Raw genomic sequence first — 26658 nt, 5'->3', positions numbered from 1 at the left:
CCTGCTGTACTGTTATGATCCTTAGTGGCTGAGGATCACCGAACGGACTAGCTAAGTTACTGAACATAGAACGAGCTCTAGGGAGGTGGTAACTGGACTGATCGCAATTCTGATCCTAAACGAACACACTAAAGGTAGCCGGTGAACGTGCCTAAATTCCTGGATGTCTCGACGCAGCCTGAGAAACTTGCTACCCCTATAGAGAATGTAAGACCTCACTTGCCTCAGAGAAATGACCCCAAAGATATAGGAAGCCCCCAACAAATAATAACGGTGAGGTAAGGGGAAAATACAAAACGTAGAAATGAAAACAGATTCAGCAAATGAGGCCCACTAATACTAGATAGCAGAAGACAGGCAGGGAACTGTGCGGTCAGTAAAAAACCCTATACAAAATATACACGCTGAGAATTCAAGAACCCCCACACCAACTAACGGTGTGAGGGGAGAAACTCAGCCCCCTAGAGCTACCAGCAAGCAAGGAAATCACATATTAGCAAGCTGGACAAGGACAAATAAATAACCAAGGAACATATTGAACACTGATGAGCAAAAAATAACCAAACAGAAAACTTAGCTTCTCTAGAAGAGACTGATAGCGAAGGACTTCAGGAGAGATCAAAATAGCACTGAATACATCAACAGCAGGCAACAACTGATAGTCCAGGTGAGCTAAATAAGAAACCAGCTAACAGATAACGAGACAGCTGATCCCGCCTCAGACCTGCAGAATGACACAAAGAGCCACCAGAGGGAGCCCAAAGACAGCACTCATACAGTACCACTTGTGACCACAAGAGGGAGCCCAAAAACAGAGTTCACAACAGTGTACCTTTGGCATTCTGGTCGCTAAATGGCGCATTCTTGCATCAGCCATAAATCTAAAAGTGGAAACAGTCGACGAGGTGGTCAAAGCCTGTGTGGTTCTGCACAATTATATAATGGTTAAGGAGCAACCCAACATTGAACTGGATGAACCAGTTGCACACCCACTGCCCGATTTCCAGCATCACCCGGTGAGGTAAACTGCAGCAGTTGGTCAAATGCGGGACCAATTTGCGGCCTTTTTTGATTCAGATATTGGACGTGTGTCATGGCAGGACAATGTAGTGTAAATGTCCTGTTGTAATTCGATCTGTACCAGTTATTTTCTACAATGATAATAATATTTCTCATTAATAAACTATAATATTTCTCATTAATAAACTTTAGTTTTGGTTGTGTTGACCGTGTCTCCTATCTTTTTCCTCTTCAAACCCAGGCTGTCCTAAACTTCCAATATTTGATCTGTATGTAATATCAGTTTTTATAATCCAAAACCAGGAGTGGGTGATAAAAGCAGAAGTGCTAGTTATTATGTTAATTTCATAATTTAACTCTAATGGTTCCACTCCTTGTTTTGGCTTACAAATACTGATATACAACACTGGCCACATACTGCTAGTAGTGGCAGCCATGTTGCTTTATTGGTAAGCTTGTTGACGTCATTGCGTCATGATTCTCTTCTCCTGTATACATTGGACACAAGCTGAAGAGACAATCATTGTCACACAATCTATACTCATCACTGTCACACAATCTATACTCATCAAGTCAGGTGTCAGAAATAATGAATTAATGATAAACATATACAGGCTCATGAATTCACTATTTCTGACACCTGTGCATGTGAGCATGGATATGTAGTGTGTGACCACCATTGTCCCTCAAGTTGTGTGTAATATAAGAAGAGAAAATGGTGGTTATACAAGGTATTTCTCTAATCAACAGGTCAGGTGTCAGAAATAATGAGTTTTTTTACACCTGACCTGTTTAGTAGAGGTCTGCACTGTATTTCCACCATTTTCTCTTCAGAGTGGCACACTAAGCACAGACCAAAAGAGATTATGGAGATACATGTAATATTTTTTGGGCCACCTCATATCTGTATACTAAAGACACATAAAGCTGCAGTCTTTTTATTTTTAAGTAGTGGAGATATGATGTGTCATGATTCTCAATGGCGAGAGAACATAGCCCAGCATATATGAGAACTAGCTCTTGGAAGATGGAAACTATACTGACCATGAACTAAACCTGCCGCACAACTAGAAGTGGCCGGGTAGCATGCCTACGTTTTTTTATCCCTAGATGCCCAGCGCCAGCCGGAGAACTACCTAATCCTAGCAGAGGAAAAGACAGTCCTGGCTCACCTCTAGAGAAATTTTCCCAAAAGGCAGACAGAGGCCCCCACATATATTGGCGGTGATTTAAGATGAAATGACAAACGTAGTATGAAAATAGGTTTAGCAAAATCGAGGTCCGCTTACTAGATAGCATGAAGACAGAAAGGGCACTTTCATGGTCAGCAGAAAACCCTATCAAAACACCATCCAGAAATTACTTTAAGACTCTAGCATTAACTCATAACACCAGAATGGCAATTTCCGCTCACAAGAGCTTTCCAGACACAGTAACGAAACAGCAGCTGTGAACAGGAACAAAATGCAAAAACACACAAGGACAAAAGTCCAACTTAGCTGGGAGTTGTCTAGTAGCAGGAACATGCACAGAAAGGCTACTGATTACATTGTTGACCGGCATGAAACTGACAGAGGAGCAAGGTTATATAGCGACTCGCACATCCTGATAGGAGCAGGTGAACAGAGAGGATGATGCACACAAGTTAAATTCCACAAGGGAGCCCAGAATCCAATTTCACAACAGTACCCCCCCCCCTCAAGGAGGGGGCACCGAACCCTCACCAGAACCACCAGGGCGATCAGGATGAGCCCTATGAAAGGCACGGACAAGATCGGAGGCATGAACATCAGAGGCAGTGACCCAAGAATTATCCTCCTGACCGTATCCCTTCCATTTGACCAGATACTGGAGTTTCCGTCTGGAAACACGAGAGTCCAAGATCTTTTCCACAACGTACTCCAACTCACCCTCAACCAACACCGGAGCAGGAGGCTCAACGGAAGGCACAGCTGGTACCTCATACCTGCGCAACAATGACCGATGAAAAACATTATGAATCGAAAAGGATGCAGGGAGGTCCAAACGGAAGGACACAGGGTTAAGAATCTCCAATATCTTGTACGGGCCGATGAACCGAGGCTTAAACTTAGGAGAAGAAACCCTCATAGGGACAAAACGAGAAGACAACCACACCAAGTCCCCAACACAAAGCCGAGGACCAACACGACGACGGCGGTTGGCAAAAAGCTGAGTCTTCTCCTGGGACAACTTCAAATTGTCCACCACCTGCCCCCAAATCTGATGCAACCTCTCCACCACAGCATCCACTCCAGGACAATCCGAAGATTCCACTTGACCGGAGGAAAATCGAGGATGAAACCCCGAATTACAGAAAAACGGGGACACCAAGGTGGCAGAGCTGGCCCGATTATTGAGGGCGAACTCCGCCAAAGGCAAAAAAGCAACCCAATCATCCTGATCCGCAGACACAAAACACCTCAAATATGTCTCCAAGGTCTGATTAGTCCGCTCGGTCTGGCCATTAGTCTGAGGATGGAAAGCAGACGAAAAAGACAAATCTATGCCCATCCTAGCACAGAATGCCCGCCAAAATCTAGACACGAATTGGGTCCCTCTGTCAGAAACGATATTCTCCGGAATACCATGCAAACGAACAACATTTTGAAAAAACAGAGGAACCAACTCGGAAGAAGAAGGCAACTTAGGCAAGGGAACCAGATGGACCATCTTAGAGAAACGGTCACACACCACCCAGATGACAGACATCTTCTGAGAAACAGGCAGATCCGAAATAAAATCCATCGAGATGTGCGTCCAAGGCCTCTTCGGGATAGGCAAGGGTAACAACAATCCACTAGCCCGAGAACAACAAGGCTTGGCCCGAGCACAAACGTCACAAGACTGCACAAAGCCTCGCACATCTCGTGACAGGGAAGGCCACCAGAAGGACCTTGCCACCAAATCCCTGGTACCAAAGATTCCAGGATGACCTGCCAACGCAGAAGAATGAACCTCAGAGATGACTCTACTGGTCCAATCATCAGGAACAAACAGTCTACCAGGTGGGCAACGATCAGGTCTATCCGCCTGAAACTCCTGCAAGGCTGTTATGACCCCAATGGCGAGGGTCTCAGAGGAACGTGGAAGTCTGCAGAATACAAAAATCCAGCTCATAGGGCAGTGGTAACTGGGTTGACCATATATCTACTCCTAACGCCAACACTAGAAGTAGCCGGGGATCATACCTACGTTGATTCTAGATGACACGCGCCAGCCGGAGAATCTAGCTACCCCTAGTAGAGGAAAACAAAGACCTTTCTTGCCTCCAGAGAAGGGGACCCCAAAGCTGGATAGAAGCCCCCCACAAATAATGACGGTGAGGTAAGAGGAAATGACAAACACAGAAATGAACCAGGTTTAGCACAGAGAGGCCCGCTTACTAATAGCAGAATAAAGAAAGGTAACTTATATGGTCAACAAAAAACCCTATCAAAATCCACACTGGAAATTCAAGAACCCCCGAACCGTCTAACGGTCCGGGGGGAGAACACCAGCCCCCCTAGAGCTTCCAGCAAAGGTCAGGATATAGATTTGGAACAAGCTGGACAAAAATACAAAACCAAAACAAATAGCAAAAAGCAAAAGGCAGACTTAGCTGATATAACTGGAACCAGGATCAGTAGACAAGAGCACAGCAGACTAGCTCTGATAACTACGTTGCCAGGCATAGAACTGAAGGTCCAGGGAGCTTATATGGCAACACCCCTAACCAACGACCCAGGTGCGGATAAAAGGAATGACAGAAAAACCAGAGTCAAAAAACTAGTAACCACTAGAGGGAGCAAAAAGCAAATTCACAACACAAGGCCCGCCGCAGGTCTGGAGAAACGGCAGACAATATCACTCCATCTTTAAGGATACCTGTGGGCTCAGAATTACCAGGGGAGTCAGGCTCAAAACTCCTAGAAAGGGCATCCGCCTTAACATTCTTAGAACCCGGTAGGTAAGACACCACAAAATTAAACCGAGAGAAAAACAACGACCAGCGCGCTTGTCTAGGATTCAGGCGCCTGGCAGACTCAAGGTAAATTAAATTTTTGTGGTCAGTCAATACCACCACCTGATGTCTGGCCCCCTCAAGCCAGTGACGCCACTCCTCAAAAGCCCACTTCATGGCCAAAAGCTCCCGATTCCCAATATCATAATTCCGCTCGGCGGGCGAAAATTTACGGGAAAAAAAAGCACAAGGTCTCATCACGGAGCAGTCGGAACTTCTCTGCGACAACACCGCCCCAGCTCCGATTTCAGAAGCGTCGACCTCAACCTGAAAAGGAAGAGCAACATCAGGCTGACGCAACACTGGGGCGGAAGAAAAGCGGCGCTTGAGCTCCCGAAAGGCCTCCACAGCATCAGGGGACCAATCAGCAACATCAGCACCCTTCTTAGTCAAATCAGTCAATGGTTTTACAACATCAGAAAAACCAGCAATAAATCGACGATAAAAGTTAGCAAAGCCCAAAAATTTCTGAAGACTCTTAAGAGAAGAGGGTTGCGTCCAATCACCAATAGCCTGAACCTTGACAGGATCCATCTCGATGGAAGAGGGGGAAAAAATGTATCCCAAGAAGGAAATCTTCTGAACCCCAAAAACACACTTAGAACCCTTCACACACAAGGAATTAGACCGCAAAACCTGAAAAACCCTCCTGACCTGCTGGACATGAGAGTCCCAGTCATCCGAAAAAATCAGAATATCATCCAGATACACAATCATAAATTTATCCAAATAATCGCGGAAAATGTCATGCATAAAGGACTGGAAGACTGAAGGGGCATTTGAAAGACCAAAAGGCATCACCAAATACTCAAAATGGCCCTCGGGCGTATTAAATGCGGTTTTCCACTCATCCCCCTGCTTGATTCGCACCAAATTATACGCCCCACGGAGATCAATCTTAGAGAACCACTTGGCCCCCTTTATACGAGCAAACAAATCAGTAAGCAGTGGTAACGGATATTGATATTTAACCGTGATTTTATTCAAAAGTCGATAATCAATACACGGCCTCAAAGAGCCGTCTTTCTTAGACACAAAGAAAAAACCGGCTCCTAAGGGAGATGACGAAGGACGAATATGTCCCTTTTCCAAGGACTCCTTTATATATTCTCGCATAGCAGCGTGTTCAGGCACAGACAGATTAAATAAACGACCCTTAGGGTATTTACTACCCGGGATCAAGTCTATGGCACAATCGCACTCCCGGTGCGGAGGTAGTGAACCAACCTTGGGTTCTTCAAAAACGTCACGAAAGTCAGACAAGAATTCAGGAATCTCAGAGGGAATAGATGATGAAATGGAAACCAAAGGTACGTCCCCATGAGTTCCTTTACATCCCCAGCTTAACACAGACATAGCTCTCCAGTCGAGGACTGGGTTATGAGATTGCAGCCATGGCAATCCCAGCACCAAAACATCATGTAGATTATACAGCACCAGAAAGCGAATAACCTCCTGGTGATCCGGATTAACACGCATAGTCACTTGTGTCCAGTATTGTGGTTTATTACTAGCGAATGGGGTGGAGTCAATCCCTTTCAGAGGTATCGGAGCCTCCAATGGCTCCAAATCATACCCACAGCGTTTGGCAAAGGACCAATCCATAAGACTCAAAGCAGCGCCAGAGTCGACATAGGCGTCCGCGGTAATAGATGACAAAGAACAAATCAGGGTCACAGATAGAATAAACTTAGACTGTAAAGTGCTAATTGAAACAGACTTGTCAGGCTTCTTAGTACGCTTAAAGCATGCTGATATAACATGAGTTGAATCACCACAATAGAAGCACAACCCATTTTTTCGTCTAAAATTCTGCCGCTCGCTTCTGGACAGAATTCTATCACATTGCATATTTTCTGGCGTTTTCTCAGTAGACACCGCCAAATGGTGCACAGGTTTGCGCTCCCGCAGACGCCTATCGATCTGAATAGCCATCGTCATGGACTCATTCAGACTCGCAGGCACAGGGAACCCCACCATAACATCCTTAATGGCATCAGAGAGACCTTCTCTGAAAATCGCCGCCAGGGCGCACTCATTCCACTGAGTAAGCACAGACCATTTGCGGAATTTTTGGCAGTATATTTCAGCTTCATCTTGCCCCTGAGACAAGGACATCAAGGCCTTTTCCGCCTGAAGCTCTAAATGAGGTTCCTCATAAAGCAACCCCAAGGCCAGAAAAAACGCATCCACATTGAGCAACGCAGGATCCCCTGGTGCCAATGCAAAAGCCCAGTCTTGAGGGTCGCCCCGGAGCAAGGAAATTACAATCCTGACCTGCTGTGCAGGGTCTCCGGCAGAGCGAGACTTCAGGGACAAAAACAATTTGCAATTATTTTTAAAATTTTGAAAGTGAGATCTATTCCCCGAGAAGAATTCAGGCAAAGGAATTCTAGGCTCAGACATAGGTGCATGAACAACAAAATCTTGCAAATTTTGTACCTTTGTGGCGAGATTATTCAAACCTGTAGCTACACTCTGAAGATCCATTTGAAACAGGTGAACACAGAGCCATTCAAGGATTAGAAGGAGAGGAAGAGAGGAAGGCTGCAGTATAGGCAGACTAGCAAGTGATTCAATTAAGAGCACACTCAGAACTAGAGGGAAAAAAAAAAAAAAAAAATTGTAGCAGACTTCTTTTTTCTCTCCTTTCTCAGCCAGTAATTTAACCCTTTTTTGGGCCGGTCAAACTGTCATGATTCTCAATGGCGAGAGAACATAGCCCAGCATATATGAGAACTAGCTCTTGGAAGATGGAAACTATACTGACCATGAACTAAACCTGCCGCACAACTAGAAGTGGCCGGGTAGCATGCCTACGTTTTTTTATCCCTAGATGCCCAGCGCCAGCCGGAGAACTACCTAATCCTAGCAGAGGAAAAGACAGTCCTGGCTCACCTCTAGAGAAATTTTCCCAAAAGGCAGACAGAGGCCCCCACATATATTGGCGGTGATTTAAGATGAAATGACAAACGTAGTATGAAAATAGGTTTAGCAAAATCGAGGTCCGCTTACTAGATAGCATGAAGACAGAAAGGGCACTTTCATGGTCAGCAGAAAACCCTATCAAAACACCATCCAGAAATTACTTTAAGACTCTAGCATTAACTCATAACACCAGAATGGCAATTTCCGCTCACAAGAGCTTTCCAGACACAGTAACGAAGCAGCAGCTGTGAACAGGAACAAAATGCAAAAACACACAAGGACAAAAGTCCAACTTAGCTGGGAGTTGTCTAGTAGCAGGAACATGCACAGAAAGGCTACTGATTACATTGTTGACCGGCATGAAACTGACAGAGGAGCAAGGTTATATAGCGACTCCCACATCCTGATAGGAGCAGGTGAACAGAGAGGATGATGCACACAAGTTAAATTCCACAAGTGGCCACCGGGGGAGCCCAGAATCCAATTTCACAACAATGATGTGGCGCAAAAAATTAGTGTGTGGCGAAGTTTCATGGCGCACGGTGTGTGTTGCCGGCGGCAGAAGACACAATAAACCAAACATAATTGTGGCAAATAAAACTTTTTTTATTTTGTTAACAACTGAAAAAAAATTATTTTTTACTGCGCCGGCTTGGGGTAGAGTGATGTAAACGGGGGGTGTGAAGTACTGAGGCCTGGCTAACCGTGGATGACGCAGAGGTGGCAGGAGAAGGGGCAATGAAACTAGAAGGGTCTGGAAGTTTGGGGATGGGGCTTGACACGCACTGGAAGGGTGAGACAAACCTGACATTACAGACACATTGGGAGGTGAAGGGGGAGGAATGCTAAGAGTCCTCGGTTTTTTAGTTTTTTGTACTTTTTTTTGGCTTGCCTGGTTGTGGGAGGTCTTGGTGGGCTCATATGGCGTGGCGTGGTGGCGGGTGACCTGTCAGAGTCCGGCTGCACTGTGCCAGAGTCCATAGCGCTCGTAGAGGGTGCAGCCATGCCAGAGTCCATAGCGCTCGTAGAGGGTGCAGCCATGCCAGAGTCCATAGCGCTCGTAGAGGGTGCAGCCATGCCAGAGTCCATAGCGCTCGTAGAGGGGAAGGACATGCCAGGGTCCTGCTGCATCATGGAGGAGGCGGTACGGAATGCCATGCCAGGGTCCTGCTGCATTGTGGAGGAGGCGGTACGGAATGCCATGCCAGGGTCCTGCTGCATTGTGGAGGAGGCGGTACGGAAGGCCATGTCAGGGTCCTGCTGCATCGTGGAGGAGGCGGTATGGAATGCCATGCCAGGGTCCTGCTGCATCGTGGAGGAGGCGGTACGGAAGGCCATGCCATGGTCCTGCTGCATCGTGGAGCAGGCAGTACAGAAGGCCATGCTAGGGTCCTGCTGCATCATGGAGGAGGCGGTACGGAATGCCATGCCAGGGTCCTGCTGCATCGTGGAGGAGGCGGTACGGAATGCCATGCCAGGGTCCTGCTGCATAGTGGAGGAGGCGGTACGGAAGGCCATGCCAGGGTCCTGCTGCATCGTGGAGGAGGCGGTCCAAGCAGGAGCAGCGGATGTCATGGTGGTGGCGGTGGGATGTCCAACTGCACTCGGCATGGTTGTGGTACTGTAGTGGTGTCCGGCTGTGGAAGGAATTGAGGTGGCCGTGCAGTGGGATGCAGCAGAGGTGGACATCAAGCGTGACAGTGAAGGCACAGGTGGATATGCCCCCACTGTCTGCTGAAAATACCGACTCTGCTGCATAGCCTGCACGTAAGCAGCAATGCAGGCCTGCATGACACTCAGCTGTAGATCAGGAGTAAGGTGTTCCAACATGCCCTGCTCAATTTGATTAAAAAAATGATGTGCTGGCCTCTGGAGATCGGCTTTCACTTGATCAAGGCTTTGCTGACCTCATGGATACGTGCATTTAAGAGGTTATGCGAAACATCCATTCGGTCACCCAAAGCCTTGATCGCGTCGTGTAAAACCGAGCTCAAGTGCAAAAACTCGGACATGAGTGACCTGTCCGAAGCCCTCTGCCGCTGCCGGGATGAGCCCAAAAAAAAGGGGGCAGTGGAAGAGGACTGCGAAAGGGTAAGACCTGATGGAACAGCTCCCTGGTCTCCAGTTAGTGTGGAAAGCTGTTGTGAACTATATTTCTTGGCTCCCTCTTGTAGTCACTAGCGGTATTACACTTGGATCATCTTTCTCCAGGTTGGTACCCACCTGGTTCGTTAGGCCTTGGGTGTTCCTATTTAGACTTCCTGGAAACTCGGTCTAGTGCCTGGAATCGGTGTAGTCAGTCTATGTCTGTTTGCTCCTGACTCCTGGTCTCCTGTCTTTTGCAAAATAAGCTAAGTCCTGCTTTCTTATTTTTGTTTATCCGCATTGCTTCTATTTTGTTCCAGCTTGTTAATTATGTGATTCCTGATTTTTGCTGGAAGCTCTAGGGGGCTGATATCCTCCCCCCACACCGTTAGTCGGTGCGGGGGTTCTTGGATATTCAGCGTGGATATTTTTGTAGGGTTTTTTGCTGACCGCATAAGTCCTCTTCCTATTTTCTGCTATTAATTAGTGGGCCTCTCTTTGCTAAATCTAGTTCATACTTACGTTTGTCTTTTCTTCTTACCTCACCGTTATTATTTGGTGGGGGCTTGTATTATAACTTTGGGGTACTTTCTCTTGAGGCAAGTGAGGTCTTATTTTCTCTGAAAGGGTTAGTTAGTTCTCCGGCTGGTGCGAGACGTCTAGAATCAACGTAGGTACGTTCCCCGGCTACTTTTAGTTGTTGTGCTAGGATCAGGTATACGGTCAGCCAAGTTACCACCTCCCTATGAGCTGGTTTTTGTGTTTGCGGACTTAGCTGGAACTTCTGAGATCCTCTACCACTAGGATCATAACAGTATTCCAGGCCTAAAAGTGAATATTTAATGCATGGCAGAAGCGGGATTAAAAGAAAAGAAGTTCTGAGTTGTTTTTTTTTCTTCTTCCCCTTTTTTCCTCTGAGTGGCTTGAAGCTCTGCTGCAGACATGAATGTTCAGACTCTGATTACTAGTGTGGATCAGCTTGCTGCACGAGTGCAGGGCATTCAGGATTTTGTTGCTAGTAGTCCTATGTCAGAGCCTAAGATACCTATTTCTGAGCTTTTCTCTGGTGATCGATTTAAATTTAGGAATTTTAGGAATAATTGTAAATTGTTTCTATCTTTGAGACCGCGTTCGTCTGGAGACTCAGCTCAGCAAGTTAAAATTGTTATCTCTTTCTTGCGTGGCGACCCTCAGGATTGGGCTTTTTCATTGGCGCCAGGAGATCCAGCATTGGCAAATATTGATGCGTTTTTTCTGGTGCTCGGATTGCTTTATGAGGAGCCCAATCTTGAAATTCAGGCAGAAAAAGCATTGCTGGCAATCTCTCAGGGCCAGGATGAGGCTGAAGTGTATTGCCAAAAATTTCGGAAATGGTCCGTGCTTACTCAATGGAATGAGTGTGCTCTGGCCGCAAATTTCAGAAATGGCCTTTCTGAAGCCATTAAGAATGTGATGGTGGGTTTTCCCATTCCTGCAAGTCTGAGTGATTCTATGGCTCTGGCCATTCAGATAGATCGGCGTTTGCGGGAGCACAAATCTGTTAACCCTCTGGCAGTGTTGTCTGAACGGACACCTGACTCAATGCTATGTGATAGAATTCAGACTAGAACTGAACGACAAAACCATGGACGTCAGAATGGGTTGTGTTTTTACTGTGGTGATTCTACACATGTTATCTCAGCATGCTCTAAACGCCTAACAAAGATGGTTAGTCCTGTCGCCATTGGTAATTTGCATCCTAAGTTTATTTTGTATGTAACTCTAATTTGCTCATTGTCTTCCTACCTTGTTATGGCATTTGTGGATTCAGGTGCTGCCCTGAGTCTTATGGACTTGTCGTTTGCCAAGCGCTGTGGTTTTGTTCTGGAGCCTTTAAAAAATCCTATTCCTCTTAGAGGAATTGATGCTACGCCATTGGCGGAGAATAAACCGCAGTATTGGACACAAGTGACCATGTGCATGACTCCTGAACATCGGGAGGTGATTCGTTTTCTTGTTCTGCATAAAATGCATGATTTGGTCGTTTTAGGTCTACCATGGTTACAGACCCATAATCCAGTTTTGGATTGGAAGGCAATGTCTGTGTCAAGTTGGGGTTGTCAGGGAATTCATTGCGATTCCCCGTCGGTGTCTATTGCTTCTTCTACTCCTTCTGAAGTTCCGGAGTATTTGTTGGACTATCAGGATGTATTCAGTGAGTCCAGGTCCAGTGCCCTTCCTCCTCATAGGGACTGTGACTGCGCTATAGATTTGATTCCTGGTAGTAAATTTCCTAAGGGACGATTATTTAATCTATCTGTACCTGAGCATGCCGCAATGCGTTCTTATATAAAGGAGTCTTTGGAGAAGGGACATATTCGTCCATCCTCTTCCCCTCTTGGTGCGGGATTCTTTTTTGTAGCCAAGAAAGACGGGTCTTTGAGACCTTGTATAGACTATCAGCTTCTGAATAAAATCACGGTCAAATTTCAGTATCCTTTGCCACTATTGTCGGACTTGTTTGCTCGGATTAAGGGTGCCAAGTGGTTCACTAAGATAGATCTTCGTGGTGCGTACAACCTTGTGCGCATTAAGCAGGGAGATGAATGGAAACTGCGTTTAATACGCCCGAAGGACATTTTGAGTACTTGGTGATGCCTTTTGGGCTCTCTAATGCTCCTTCAGTGTTTCAGTCCTTTATGCATGACATCTTCCGGAAGTATCTAGATAAATTTATGATTGTTTATCTGGATGATATTCTGTTTTTTTCTGATGATTGGGATTCTCATGTTAAGCAGGTCAGGATGGTGTTTCAGGTTTTGCGTGATAATGCTTTGTTTGTGAAGGGCTCAAAGTGTCTCTTTGGAGTGCAGAAGGTTCCCTTTCTGGGTTTCATTTTCTCCCCTTCTACAGTGGAGATGGACCCAGTCAAGGTCCGAGCTATTCATGATTGGACTCAGCCCACGTCTGTTAAGAGTCTTCAGAAGTTCTTGGGTTTTGCTAATTTCTACCGTCGGTTTATTGCTAATTTCTCTAGCGTTGTTAAACCTTTGACGGATATGACCAAGAAAGGTTCTGATGTGGCTAATTGGGCTCCGGGAGCCGTGGAGGCTTTCCGGGAGCTGAAGCGCCGGTTTACTTCGGCGCCTGTTTTGTGCCAGCCTGATGTCTCACTTCCCTTTCAGGTTGAAGTGGACGCTTCTGAGATCGGTGCAGGGGCTGTTTTGTCGCAGAAAGGCTCTGGTTGCTCTGTGATGAGACCTTGTGCTTTTTTTCTAGGAAATTTTCGCCTGCGGAGCAGAACTATGATGTTGGTAATCGGGAGTTGTTGGCCATGAAGTGGGCATTTGAGGAGTGGCGTCATTGGCTCGAGGGAGCTAAGCATCGTGTGGTGGTCTTGACTGATCACAAAAATTTGATGTATCTCGAGTCTGCTAAGCTCCTGAATCCTAGACAGGCTCGTTGGTCGTTGTTTTTCTCCCGTTTTGACTTTGTGGTCTCATACCTGCCTGGTTCGAAGAATGTGAAGGCTGATGCTCTTTCTAGGAGTTTTGTGCCTGACTCTCCGGGAGTCTCAGAGCCAGCTGGTATTCTTAAAGAGGGAGTAATCTTGTCGGCCATTTCTCCTGATTTGCGACGTGTGTTGCAGAGATTTCAGGCTGGTAGACCTGACCCTTGCCCACCTGATAGACTGTTTGTTCCTGATAAATGGACCAGCAGAGTTATCTCCGAGGTTCATTCCTCAGTGTTGGCAGGGCATCCTGGGATTTTTGGTACCAGAGATTTGGTAGCTAGGTCCTTTTGGTGGCCTTCCTTGTCGCGGGATGTGCGTTCTTTTGTGCAGTCCTGTGGGATTTGTGCTCGGGCTAAGCCTTGCTGTTCTCATGCCAGCGGGTTGCTTTTGCCCTTGCCCATCCCGAAGAGGCCCTGGACACACATTTCCATGGATTTCATTTCAGATCTTCTGGTGTCTCAAGGAATGTCTGTCATCTGGGTGGTGTGTGATCGCTTTTCCAAGATGGTCCATTTGGTGCCCTTGCCTAAGTTGCCTTCCTCTTCCGATCTGGTTCCTTTGTTCTTTCAGAATGTGGTTCGTTTGCATGGCATTCCTGAGAATATCGTGTCTGACAGAGGATCCCAGTTTGTGTCCAGGTTCTGGCGATCTTTTTGTGCTAAGATGGGCATTGATTTGTCGTTTTCGTCTGCCTTTCATCCTCAGACTAATGGCCAAACGGAGCGAACTAATCAGACGCTGGAGGCTTATTTGAGATGTTTTGTTTCTGCGGATCAGGATGATTGGGTGACCTTCTTGCCATTGGCTGAGTTTGCCCTCAATAATCGGGCTAGTTCCGCTACTTTGGTTTCACCATTTTTCTGCAACTCTGGTTTTCATCCTCGTTTTTCCTCGGGTCATGTTGAATCTTCTGACTGTCCTGGGGTGGATTCCGTGGTGGATAGGTTGCAGCGGATTTGGAATCATGTGGTGGACAACTTGAAATTGTCACAGGAGAAGGCTCAGCGTTTTGCCAACCGCCGCCGCGGTGTGGGTCCCCGACTTCGTGTTGGGGATTTGGTTTGGTTGTCTTCTCGGTATGTCCCTCTGAAGGTTTCCTCTCCTAAGTTTAAGCCTCGCTTTATTGGTCCTTATAAAATTTTGGAAGTCCTTAATCCGGTGTCTTTTCGTTTGGATCTTCCGGTGTCGTTTGCCATTCACAATGTGTTCCATAGATCTTTGTTGCGGCGGTACGTTGTGCCTGTGGTTCCTGCTGTTGACCCTCCTGCTCCGGTCTTGGTTGAGGGCGAGTTGGAGTACGTGGTGGAGAAGATCTTGGATTCTCGTCTCTCTAGACGGAGGCTTCAGTATCTGGTCAAATGGAAGGGCTATGGTCAGGAGGATAATTCCTGGGTGGTCCCCTCTGATGTTCATGCGGCCGATTTGGTTCATGCCTTTCACGCTGCTCATCCTGATCGCCCTGGTGGTCTTGGTGAGGGTTCGGTGACCCCTCCTTAAAGGGGGGGTACTGTTGTGAACTATATTTCTTGGCTCCCTCTTGTGGTCACTAGCGGTATTACACTTGGATCATCTTTCTCCAGGTTGGTACCCACCTGGTTCGTTAGGCCTTGGGTGTTCCTATTTAGACTTCCTGGAAACTCAGTCTAGTGCCTGGAATCGATGTAGTCAGTCTATGTCTGTTTGCTCCTGACTCCTGGTCTCCTGTCTTTTGCAAAATAAGCTAAGTCCTGCTTTCTTATTTTTGTTTTTCTGCATTGCTTCTATTTTGTTCCAGCTTGTTAATTATGTGATTCCTGATTTTTGCTGGAAGCTCTAGGGGGCTGATATCCTCCCTCCACACCGTTAGTCAGTGCGGGGGTTCTTGGATATTCAGCGTGGATATTTTTGTAGGGTTTTTTGCTGACCGCATAAGTCCTCTTCCTATTTTCTGCTATTAATTAGTGGGCCTCTCTTTGCTAAATCTAGTTCATACTTACGTTTGTCTTTTCTTCTTACCTCACCGTTATTATTTGTTGGGGGCTTGTATTATAACTTTAAGGTACTTTCTCTTGAGGCAAGTGAGGTCTTATTTTCTCTGAAAGGGTTAGTTAGTTCTCCGGCTGGTGCGAGACGTCTAGAATCAACGTAGGTACGTTCCCCGGCTACTTTTAGTTGTTGTGCTAGGATCAGGTATATGGTCAGCCAAGTTACCACCTCCCTATGAGCTGGTTTTTGTGTTTGCGGACTTAGCTGGAACTTCTGAGATCCTCTACCACTAGGATCATAACAGAAAGCCCACTTACTGCTGCGCTGCTGGATGGCTGGGATGGGTCCGTGGCTGTCGGATGAAGGACCGCTCCAGAACCTGGGCCGACAGTCGTGCTGTATGTGCTGTGAAAAAAGGAAAAAGATAATTAATATCAAAAAAATTACCAGACGCAATATTCTGTGGAATTAAAAAATACAGATTAGGGCAGTACAATACAACCTAATGCACGTGATAAATACTTACGTTTTCTGGGCAAGGACCGGTCTTAAAAATGACAGTACTCGATGGTATTTTTATCTTCTGATCCTTGCTCCTGAACCACTGGGAACACGGCTCTCTTGACGCAGGTCCTTGTTGAAGTGGTCCTTCATAGAACGCCAACGTGTTTTGACTTTGGCCACTGTTTAAAAAACAAAAATTTGTGGTCAGAAAAAGGACTTTTGGCCGTGCTCACACAACTGTGTTTGAAGAGAGAAACTCCTGAGAGTTTCTTTCATCACACACAGTCGAGTGAGCACAGCCAGGGTCTCTGCTGCTTCACACTGCAGTGCAATACTTACCAAATGCAGCTCGGACCCGTGTCGGGGCGTTGTCCTAGCCATCCCACATCGCTTGGGCCACCTCATTCCATAACCGCCTAATCGTGATGTTGTTCGAGTGCAGTGGATCCCGGGTGTCCCACAACGGGACTCGCTCCTGGACCAGGGTGAGAAGGAGGTCATTCTCAATTAGGTCATCCTCCCGTTGTGAAACCTAAAAATTAAAGAAAGTCATTAAAGTTTGCTCTATTTACATAAGGAAAAGAAAGAAAAAAGATGCTGAGAAATGGCATGAATAGGAAAGTCAACATACAAAAGGATTCCAGAAGAAAAAAGTTAAGAAATACGAATGGAAAGAAAGGAAGATTCAAGAATAATACACTGAGGACAGTCAGCCTTGTAAACGTACCCGCTGCCCTCTTTCCACCGGACCTTGACTCAGCTGCTCTTGCCCTTTCTCATCCGCAGTAGAAGAGCTCTAAAAACAGAAAAAAACAAATTGTCACATGTGTCGATGTGACAGTGAATACTTACCAATCTGACGAGGCAAGTACTCACCTCAATGACATGCTCCACTTCCGACTGTCCTGGCCGAAACTCCTCACCAGATGAAGAATCCGAAGAAGACATTCTGATGCATGTAGAAAAAAAGAAATGGCAGAAATTAGGACATGTAGAGACAGAAAATAGAAAATAAAGGCATTGGCTAGGATATACTCACATTGTTCAGGGTCTTGTTTTCTTCCAAGATGTAGCCTGTCTGTGTCCCATCTGCTTCAGAGCCTGGTGAGAAGTGACCTGCAACTGCTGTCCACACCCTCCCTTTTATCACCTTGATGGTGGGGGGTGGCTTATCAGTGTCTAGACATGTTTTTCTCAATTGAAACGCATGCGTTCAAAAACGCAACCAAATGCATGTGCAAAAAAACGCATGCGTTTACATAGACAGCAATGCGTTTTTTTGCCGCAATCCTTGCGCAATCGACCGCAAACGACGAGACGACGCATGCGTCGTCAAACGCGGCAAAACGCGAACAAAAAAAGCATGCGTTTTTAATGTTAAATATAGGAAAACATGACGCATGCGTTTATATGCGGTACAAACGCTGCGGCAACAAACGCAAATGTGAAACCAGCCTAACACAGTACCAAGATATATATCTTTCCTGTATTTTTCCCACAAACATGATCCTTTTACCCCAAATTTTTCATTTTCACAAGGGTAAGAGGAAAAAATGAACTATACAATTTGCTGTGAAATTTCTCCTGACTACACAGACACCCCATATGTGGTGGAAAACTACTGTTTGGGTGCACAGCAGGACTTTGAAGGGAAAGAGCACCAACTGAATTCCGGAATGCAATTTTGGCTGGAAAAGATTGTTGATGCACAGAATTGTTATAAAAATGGGCTGAGTTAATAGAAAATTATCATTTTTTCCACTAAAATGTTACTTTGGCCTCAAGTTTTCAATTTTAAAAATGGACAATAGGAGTGTATAATCTGCTTCTAATAACAATCTTTTATTCATATTATTTTGTTAAGCAAATAACGCTCTTTATTATAATACTCTTTATATAGCGCCAACATATTTCGCAGCGCTTTACAGTTTTTTTTTGCACACATTATCATCTCTATCCCCAATGGGATAATCTAAATTCCCTATCGGTATGTCTTTGGAATGTGGGAGGAAACTGGAGCACCCGGAGGAAACCCACGCAAACACGGGGAGAACATTCAAACTCCTTGCATATGATGCATATGATGTTCTTGGTGGGATTTGAACCCAGGACTCATAAATAAAATAACTCCAGTGAACACCTACCCCTTAGAGTCACATGAGGTGTAACCATTATGAAACAATCTTATTCACTTTCTAAATACATTTATTGCAAGGAAAAATACTTAGAAACAAACTAAAATGAAAGGGAAGACTCTGATTGTAGAAGGATTTCAGGGGCGTTTGAGGATATTCATGGTATAAAGTATTGAAGAATTTTGAAAGCAGGGTCCTGGGTGTGCTCAGAGGAAAGAAGAGTTGAGCACCACGTATGTGAGGTTCTTTCCATGCAGTTCTAAAAGGAATTGCCAAGACAGAGGGTGAAGGCTCTTCCTATGGCGCCCATCAACCTCAATGGGTTGCCATGATAACCAGAAGCCCAACAAAGGCCTCCAGTTCTGTCATTATCATCAATGCAAAATCCAAGAAAACACCATGTTGGGTCTTTGGAGAACATGGCCATCAGCTACTTTTACATATGTAGAATGGTAGCCCCCATGTACTTACCCCTGCCAGACATACAAGACACAAGATCAGGAGCCAGAGTTGCTTCATGTTCCGGAAGAAGAGTCTTCTGAAATACAGAGATCTCTGCTATAAACATTTCACTGCCTCTATAATTTACAGAATTTTATCTATTACGTAGACTGCAGTTGTAAGAAGAAATAGATCTTGTCACACAGCTGTAACTCACCTGAGTGTATCTTATAAATATCTGCCTGTTCCTTCAAGTGGACTCGGTACATTGCTGGAGAGTCTGCTTAGTAATTATTAGTTACTGTCTGTATAGAAGGTGAAGTGTAGAGTTAGGGTGAATTTTTTCGCAGGACCCCGACCAGAGGCCATTTCCATAATATGTAGCTGTTGGGTTGATGGGAACCATGAGAATCGTCCCATATATCCTAGCATACGTGGCCTTTCTTCTGATTAGCCGGCCTGGTGCAGTTTTATAGGTCGTTGTGGTGTGATGCATTTGTGACGTGACTCCAAGCTGAATAATCCAAAGAAGGTGTGTTTTTCGCGTTAATCGGGTGATCGACATCAAGCTTGTATCCTAAGAATGCTTGGCGACTCCCCAGGGGAGAGGGAGTCTTTTAAACAAGATGTCTCCCAGCTATTGGTTGGGAGCCATCTTGCAGGTGCACTACACTAAATTCCTCTCAGTTACAAGCTGAGGGCATTTACTATATGTGCACGGCCTCTTTAAGAGCAGGGGAGCGCATGCACTAGTGCACCGCTGGGAACTGTAGCTCACACAAAGAACAGGAAGTGGCAGGAAGCGGGAGCACGCCGGGGACTGCGCCGAGGGCCCATGCAGTGAGTAAGCCGGCGTTCTTGCATGGAGGGAGAAGTGGTCACCATGCAGGGACGCCAGCAGTAGCGTTACTATCCTCTCTTGTGTATAACGCTGTCCCTTATTATAAAGTTGGTAAAAAGAAAGAAAATCTTCCAGCGTAGATATCTTGTATAAAATTTCACATTTATTTGTATTTTGTCATAAAAGCTGTAACACCGGCATACGACTGTCTGATTAGGAAACAAACTGACAGTTATGTCTTAATCATGACATAACGAAGACCATGATTAAAACATAACTAGAGATGAGCGAATATGTTTGGAAAACGTTCACCAATCTCAAATTCGGCACCAACGTAGCACATTTGAATTCATGTTCGCTTTCACGAGCGCTTTTCCTCGAAGTTGGCAAATTTCGGTCACAGTTCGGCAAATCATTGAGTTTCCACTAATGCTTTTGTTATGACTTTGGCTAGTATGGTGGTGCTGTATGATGAGCGGGGGCTGACGGTGGGACGTGTTTGATGAGGGAAGGGGATGTGGAGAGGTTAGAAGAGCGGCGCGCTCTTTTTTTCTCCTTAAGCTTATGTGTGTTGATTCTGGCAGCCAATCAGGGTGCAGAAACCATGCACAACGTCATGACACAAGATTTTCTGCAATTAGCTGCTGAAGTCACATGTCCCTAGTAGTGATGAGTGAACGTGCTCGCCACTACTCGTTACTCGCCCGAGTATCACTATGCTCAGTCTACTCGGCGAGCACCGAGTATTTCAGGGATTATTCAGCGGTAACTGGTGTCTCCACCCAGCGTTTTTGGCGGACTTTAGAGACCCAATCACGCTGCAGGGATCATCTGCCAGGCCATGAAACGCCACAGCCATCTTTGTTGTGGTCATGCAGTGATTGGCTGGGCCGCACAGCATCATCCCGAGTATAAGAGACCTGGCGCCGCCCTGCTCGCCGCATTCTGTTCCTGATTCCTGATACAGGCCACATATGGAACAATGTGGTATGTCTTGAAACATATTTCTCTTTCAAGTTGTTATGGCTGCTTCATGAATGTCTTAAATGCTCCAACTACTACTACCACCATCATCATCTTCTGCCTAGAGGCAGTCACTGAGCACATAGAAAATCTGAGGAGCAGAGTGTGAATGCTTGGGCGGTGTTGTTCTCTGTCTCCGTATTATGAAGGTATTTCACACGAGTGCAGTATCTCTTTGAACTACTGACTATTGGGATTATCAGTCCCTTCTTACAAGGACTGTCCAACTCCCTCAGTTGAGTGCTAGCTTTCTACTTCCATATCTGTATTATGAAGGCATTTTCCTCCGCAAATAAAAGCGGTACTGCCATAAAGTGAGGAGCCATGTGCCCAATGACCGCCAAAGAGCGAGGAACCGTGCGCTCCATGAACGTGAGTACAGCGCACGTGCGTAGTAGAGAGACAGTTCATGCCCGTGTTCAGCTTTGCTAAACAATAGTTAAAGGGCACAGTGGACGTTGGTACCATCAGCAAGGTGCTCCCTCTGCATTTTCCCAAACTTTGCACTCCTTGTGAGAGTCCATCATGCCTCAGGGCCAGGGCGATGGGAGGGTCTGAGAAAACTCTCCCTGAACTTTGCCAGTGGTCCACTGCCTCTGCTGAATTGGAATTGTGTCTCTCTCACCTGTACTCCTTACTTTGACAACGAACTGTGACCTCTGCTGCCAGCGTTTTCAGATGGGAATTTTTTAAATAATTCAGCAAGAAGGGCCCTATGGTCCTCCAACATTGTAGTACACCTGTCTGCCTCTGGAATAAGAGAAATAAAGTTCTCCATGTATCATGGGTCTAGAAGTGTCACCAATCAGTATTCCCTCTCTGTCACCAAAGATTTTGATAACTCGAGGATGACGGGAAAGGCAGCGTAACATAAACTCAGCCATGCGTGCAAGACTGCAAACAGTCAATACTTCCGTGTCCTCACCAAGAGGACAACTGACCATGGTCTCCCCTCCTCCTTGTCCTCAGGCCTCCATGACTTTATTCAAACCTTAGTAATATCATTGTAAATAGATCATTGTAAATACATTCCCCTGTAGTTTTTTCTCCTCCACCTCATTGTAAATTGTAAGTTGTCACAAGCAGGATGGTTTTTTTTCCGGTTTAATTATTGTTATCGTTATTACTTAGTGTAGATTGTAAGCTGTGACAAGCAGGGTATATTATTTCTGTTTAATTATTGTATTATTGTTATCATTGTTACTTAGGACTGTTGTGTTTGAAACTGTAAATATGTTGACGCTATATAAATATTACTATTAGAACACAGAGAAGCAGGATGGAGATGTTTATTATGGCGTCATTGCCGCTCACCATCTTGGTGAATTCCTCAAAGTTTTGGAGGATGGTACATATGTCTGACATCCATGTCCACTCCTGAGATCTTATGTGTGAAGTCAGAACTGAATACTGATGGCCTTGTTGATGCTGGTAGTCAACAACTGCCCTCTTCTGCTCACAAATGCTTTCCAAAATATGCAGTGTAGAGTTCCAAGGCATGGGGAGGACATCACACACCAGTTGGTGAGACAGAAGCTGCAAGTGCTGCAGATGCACGACAAGGGGGGGATGAGGCTCTAGCTGTGTTAGGTATCAAGTTCCCGCCTCTGCACAGGGGGAATCTCGAACCAGCTCTGCTGCGGTCTCCCATTCTTCTTCAGCCGCAGTGGAGCCTGCTCAGCAGAGACATCGGTCCCAGCATCTAGCTCAGGCTGATACTGGGCGACTGGTTACTACTGTCCTTCCAGGCTCGGCCTTTGCATCCAGCACTGATCAGCAGTGAGCAGATCTTTCTGGGACTAAGTCCTGCTTTTCCCATACTGAGCATGCCCACGGGATGACCTCCCATTGGAGGTCGAGGGTCACATGCTCAGGTCCTGGTATGGCTCCTATTGGACCATCTGGAAGGTCTTGTAGCACTGCCACTATGAAAGGTTCGCATGGCCGTTCGGCCATGCGCTAGTGTACACTTGTAAACGTGTTTGTGTTGACGTGTGAAAGTCGCTCATTAATTATCCCCTCCCTTGTGTATGACTGCTCGCGTAAGGTGGATGATTGCTATCTAGCGCCCGACTTAGCTATCAGCACGTGACATACAAAACAGCATCAGATTGCTGTGACCACCATTGCGGTACCGTGTGCTTTCACAGCGCTTTCCTTAATCAAGCCTGGGTGGTTAGTGGCGTCCGCCAGAGCGGCACCGCACTAACTTTCGTGCATCTAAATAATTATTATTATTTCTTTCCCTCTGACACCCCAGTTGCGGTGTCGAGCGCAAGAGTTCTAGATGAACTCTAATCCAGAGTATTGGGATAGAGTTCTGTGACTCCTTGCTTGCGCTTTTTTGTGCGGTACCGCGGCCCTGTGACCCAACAGGGTTCGCTTTCTTCATACAGGGTGAAGTTAACCCATGTGTGAATCCATTTTGATATAGTCCATCATTACTCAGCAGCAGGTTCCATCTCTGCACGGTGGACCCCGGGCTGCGAACACATCTTATTCTATCTATTTCATTATTAGGTGCGTTCCGCTAGCCCTAACAAGCTGACTTTCTAAAATGGGTACACAGAGCCTCATACTTTTCCTAGCAGATCTGGCATCTCTGTGTCGCTTTTTTCAGAAAATGTTGAACAATGAGATTAAGCACATGAGCCAGGCATGGCACGTGTGTGAGCTCGCCTCAACACAGAGCAGCCACCAGGTTCCAGCCATTGTCACACACAACCATGGTTGGCTGTAGGTTCAGCGGTGTCAGCCACAGATCTGCCTGCTCTTTCAGAGCTGCCCACAAATCTTCATCGTTGTGCGGCTTGTCACCTAAGCATATGAGCTTCAGCACAGCCTGCTGCCGCTTGGCGGAGGCAGTGCTGCAGTGCTTCCAGCTTGTGACTGATGTCCTACTTGCGGAGATGGAGGCTAAAGAAGAGGAGGTGCAGGAGCTGAAGACTGTGGGGGCAACCCAGATTGATGTAGGGCCCGCAATACTCTGGGTTGGTTGGACGTGCACATCTTAAGGTCGGACTGGGTCCCAGCTTCCACTATGTTAAAGGGAACCTGTCACCCCCCAGACGTTTTTAACTAAAAGAGCCACCTTGTGCAGCAGTAATGCTGCATTCTGACAAGGTTGCTCTTTTAGTTCTTGGTGCTGTAACTGCCAAAATAATCAGTTTTGTAATTTGTCCTAAATACCTTCTCTTCAGTCAAGGAGGCCGGCCTTTCCCCCCTGCTGCAGACGCCACACAGCCGTCACTCAAATCTTCTTGGCGCCGGGCGCCGCCTCCTCACCGCTGTTTTGAAATGAGCCGGTGCCTGTGCTCTTTTCTCCTGCCTTGGGCAGGCGCAGTGAGCGCTGCCCGTCTGTCCTCATATGCAGTTGCCCAGAGGCTACAGTTCAAAACCCTAACTATGACATGCAAAGCCTTCCACAACCTGTCTCCATACATCTGTAACATGGTCTCCCAATGTCCGACTGGGTCATGGATTCCTCTACGCTAACCCCAGTGTGCCGCCAGCGAGATGTACCGTCCACTTGTCCACGTGTCCATGGTTAGGTGCACTCTCCCTGTAACAGCATTGTTGAGGGCCCCAGTAATGTTGTGGGACATGTCCTTGCTTGTGCAATGTTGTGACTGCAGACCAAGCAAAATTGTGGTGGCTGGGTAACGAGTACTTTGTGATGGTCACCGCCATCAGGTTGCTAAAATCTTAGGTCTCACATGGGCCTAAAATGTAACCTTTCGAGCGCAAGCAGACGAGAAATGTTTGAATTTAGTACTGTGGCGTTGGCTGCCTATTTCGGCTTGCGTTCCAAGGACTGGGGTATGGACAACTGAACGGTGCGCTGGGACAAGGACGTGGACGTGCTTGTTGATGGTGCTAGTTGAGTTTATGTGCAACTGCAGATGCAGGGCATGAGGCATCTTTGCATGCAGCATGGACAGGGGATTGGCTTGCATGCACCACATCGGAAGAAGCAGTGGTATTGGAGCGCCCCCAGACGCAGGGCCGCGGGGTACTCGGTACCGGGCCTCTCGGTCTCAGTTCTGTGGTCGTCACGGTGGCTAGACCCGGTCCGTGACCCTGCTAAGGGGCGTCCAATGAAAGGAAAGGGAGGGTAGTGGTGCGTGATGCAGTTCGCGGTGAATAACGAGGACACAGGGTTGCAGTCTCTTTACCTTTTTACTGAAGGCTTCAGGATCCTCAATCCGAAGTACGGTTAACAGGGCTGTCTGAGACCGGCCGGTCCGATGGCACCTCCAGAGTTCCCTTTGCAGGTGGAAATCTGTGCCTTCCTTCTAGCGCTTGTGTGTTGTAGTCCTTCCCTGCTGAGCACCACGGGATAGTCCTCACAACTGTTGTGTCTGTTTCTGATGTTCCCTCACAACTGATTCTGATGTTCTTCTCCGTCCCCCAGATTATATGGCTAGGCCTGGAGTTCTTCCGGGACCCTAGTGTCGCCCCTCTCCCACTGTTGCCTCATATGTCTGCTTAGGTGGTTTAGGTGAGACAGCCCGCCTATAACTGACTGTCCTGCCGTTGGTTTGAAGTAAGGCTTGGAGCTCAATACTTCCTCGGCGTTCCGGACACCGGCTACGCGCCTCAGTAGGATGTTGCCTCGTTCTTACAGCACGACTCCTACTGGCGTTATCTCCTAGTTGCGTTGATCTCGTTTCTCACTCTTCACAATAAACCTCGCTTCTTGTCCTTTCTTGGGGTACCGCCGCAATGAAGTGCAGGCGCGGTCCCGTAACGTTCTTTCTGTTTGCTAGGCCTCTGTCAGAATCCCACCCCTGACAAGGGCCCCCCTGAATCTTCCCCTGCAACACCCTCTGCCACAGGATGTTGCGTGGTTCCAACCCAGTCAGCTTTCTGTCTAACTTCCTATCTAACCCCCAGTTTTACCAGATTGTGAGGAGTGGCCTAATACATAGCACCCTTAGCTCCCCCTGGAGGCCAGACTGTGAAGTGTATTGGTGTCTGTGATACCTGGTCAGGTGAACTCCTTCAGTGCCATCAGATGTACCATAGCTCCCCTTAGTGGCGGAGCAACAGTACTGCAACGACCAGGACTCTGGGGCGCTGCAGTATCACCCGCAGATATTGTTCATGGAGCCTTGTGTTCAACCAACAAAATCGGGTGCTTTGCTGCCATGTGCCTGATCATGCTTGTGGTGGTTAGGATAGGAGTTTTGCTACCCCTGCTGATGCGGGCATGGCTGGTGGTGCAAATGGCCTTTTTGGGGTTATCAGCACAGTCTTTAAAAAACAACCAGGCTGCTACAGGGACATTCAGTGTCTCCCTCTCCCACACCACCTCCTCACCTCGACCCCAGTCTTTCGGTGTTCCCCAAGGCTCAGTTCTAGGACCCTTAATCTTCTCCATCTACACCTTCGGCCTGGGACAGCTGATGTAATGGCATGGTTTGCTATATCATCAGTACGCCAATGACACGCAGGTCTACCTATCTGTACCTGACATCACTTCCCTACTGACCAAAATCACACATCTTCCCGGTAATTCATCCTTCTTTTCTGCTCGCTTTCAAAAAGTGGACATGGACAAAACAGAATATATCATCTTTTAACCATATTAGGCTAAATAGACATGAGAGCTGTGTATGCATCATTCGGTACCACTTTAGTAAGAGGGAAAATTTGCCCAAGAGAAAATGATTTTCCAGACATTCACGGCCTTTTTTGCACATTTTTTGCAGCTGTGATCTTCATCTTCTTGGTGTGGATGTGGTAAATTTCAAAGTGGTCATCAATACCATCATCGTCCATATCTCATAAAGAGGAAATCTGGTGTTTCCCAGGGTCGTGGTTATCTACATTTTGTGGCATTCCTTTAACAGTGTTCATTACACTTGAAAAAATAATTGTTGACTGTGACATTTGGATATTATTGGTAATATGTGTGGGTGAAGATGAAGAAGCTTGTGCCACGGGTGTGTTCATAGTTACGTACGGTGCACTGCTCTTTAAACTTAGTTTTTCACAAGCATCCATCATTTTGTTTGGTTTTTCTACAACACTGATCTGCTTTCTCTAATTTAGCATCTCTCAAACATGTTGCACTTTGCCCTTTAGACAGACTCGTGCGTCTTTGGCAACATATTTTTGACAGGCATTTTTTAGGCCAAGTCTAACACGTGCATCTGTTACACAGATGATCTTCTGACGGGCATGAAACACATTCTGG

The sequence above is a fragment of the Ranitomeya variabilis genome, chromosome 5 (assembly GCF_051348905.1).
Source record: "Ranitomeya variabilis isolate aRanVar5 chromosome 5, aRanVar5.hap1, whole genome shotgun sequence".
Classification (NCBI taxonomy): Eukaryota; Metazoa; Chordata; class Amphibia; order Anura; family Dendrobatidae; genus Ranitomeya; species Ranitomeya variabilis.
Note: the sequence above shows the minus strand (reverse complement) of the source record.